The following is a 1,990-nucleotide window of genomic DNA, read 5'->3' as shown; positions in this document are numbered from 1 at the left end:
AGCAGGGTCACCCATGGTGGACAGGTTTCAGATGAGCTTCCAAACAAAGACAGACTACGAAGAAAGAGTGACAAACTACTTCTGAATCGCTAGTCACTGAAAACTCTATGAATAGCAGAGAAATACTTACTCACTACTGCATATAAAATGCCAGCAGTGAATGCTATTCATTGGCCCCCATATTAAGAGGACTGACACTGAACCCCACCTCTGGGGTGATGATCAACATCCTCATAAACTTTTCCATTATAATGGCACCATCTTTCCTGGTTAGGATCAAAGTCCACCAGTTCTACCTGATCCATATCATCAGTCTTTTCTACTTCCTTCCTCTCAGGTAGGAGTTTTTCCAGCAAAGACAATTTATTAGGAGACAGAAAACCATTCTCAGGAAAGTTTACCTTAAATTAAATGATTAGATGCCCCTTTTCATACAGTCTCTGATGGCAGCATCAATGGGCTCAAGCGTGGCAACAATTTTGAGGTTGGCCTAGGATTGGGCAGTGTTTCAGTCTATTGTGCATAGGGTCGCTATGAGTTGGTATTGACTCAATGGCACCTAACAACAACAACAATGATAAATTGGCATACCTTCATTTAGCACACATTTGATATCTTTATGCTTACAATTTGTCCTGGACGGGAGGTGATGCCTATGGTTTGGATATTGGCTTTTGGAAGCCACACAATGCTTCATCCAGACACATGAGAAGGTCTTCGCCCGTTTAGTAAAAAACAGCATGGTCCTTCTAATCTAAAGTAATAATTATATCGCCTGGCTCCAGTCCTGGCTCTTGGTCTTCTTCACCATGGACTGGTATCTTCTGGCCATCTTTAATGCCTTTGTCAATATGAACTTCTAGAATCTTCTTCTCTTGAACTATCTTCCTGCCATTGCAACTTTTACATCTATCTGATGTGTTCCCCATGGCCCTGGCACTCCTTGCATATAGACTGAATTTGCTGAACCATTCCAGGTCCTATATGATGAGTTCATACTTGCATTCCAGTACCTCAGCAATTAGGACAGCATTCTACTGCTCCTTTCTTATCACCTTGGCCTTCACATTTCTCACAAATCACAGTCTTTTGCAGAGCCAGTTTTCTTGTTGCACCTTTATTTAAGAATTCTAACGTTACTGAGAGTTGGTGCACAATGTTTTTCCCCTCTCCTTTCCTCTGCATCTTTCCACCACCTCCAAAAAACATATCAAAGATGTCCACGGAGGAACCAAAACCACCACCTACTCCACCCTCTTTGATGGCCTGCTCTCCTCCTTTGTCATCTAATTTTCTTTTCTTTGCACTGCAGAGCACTTTATAAGTTTGAGAAATCTGTTTAAACTTCTTGCTTTCATTATTATTATTATTAGGTGGTATTCCAAAGCCAGTTTCCTTTTTTCTACTCTTCCTGGGTGGTACTGGGTTTGACCCCCAAAACATCGTAGTAAGTGGTTTCTTTCACCATTTTCTTTAGCCATTGAGTGGGTCAGGCTGGTGTGGGGAAGCAGGAAGGAGCGTGTCCCTGTACACAATTCGGTCAGCCCTGTTCCTCAGCCACCTCTCACAAAGCTTTCTGGAAAGTGACTATTTCTTTTTGATACAGGGACTCTTTAATACGCTTTCTGTCTTCTTTTGATACTTTCTGCATTATTGAATATTTTGTTCATAGAATCCTTCAATATTTCAAATTGAGATTTGAAGTTTTTCTTCAGGTCTTTCAACTGGAGAAATGCTGAACATGATCTTCCCTTTTGGTTTTCTAATTCCAAGTCTTTGACCATTTCATTATAATATTTGACTTTGTCTTCTCAATCTGCCCATTGAAATTTTCTGTTCAGCTCTTTTACTTTATCATTTCTTCCATTCGCTTTAGCATCTCTATGCTGGAAAGAAAGTTTCAGAACCTCTTCTGACCTGCATTTTTATCTTTTGTTTCTTTCCTGTCTTCATAATGAGATTTTGCTGTCTTTCTTACGATGTTCTTAAT

General features: G+C 40.3%; 1 pseudogene; it reads right to left on the bottom strand.

The window, feature by feature from the left end:
• Nucleotides 1-182: 182 nt before the first annotated feature.
• Nucleotides 183-1,005, bottom strand: LOC102840151 (annotated as a pseudogene).
• Between the last annotated feature and the right edge of the window lie 985 nt (nucleotides 1,006-1,990).

The sequence above is a fragment of the Chrysochloris asiatica genome, unplaced genomic scaffold (genome assembly GCF_000296735.1).
Source record: "Chrysochloris asiatica unplaced genomic scaffold, ChrAsi1.0 scaffold00016, whole genome shotgun sequence".
NCBI classification, from domain to species: Eukaryota; Metazoa; Chordata; class Mammalia; order Afrosoricida; family Chrysochloridae; genus Chrysochloris; species Chrysochloris asiatica.
This window is presented reverse-complemented; position numbering and strand designations above follow the sequence as displayed.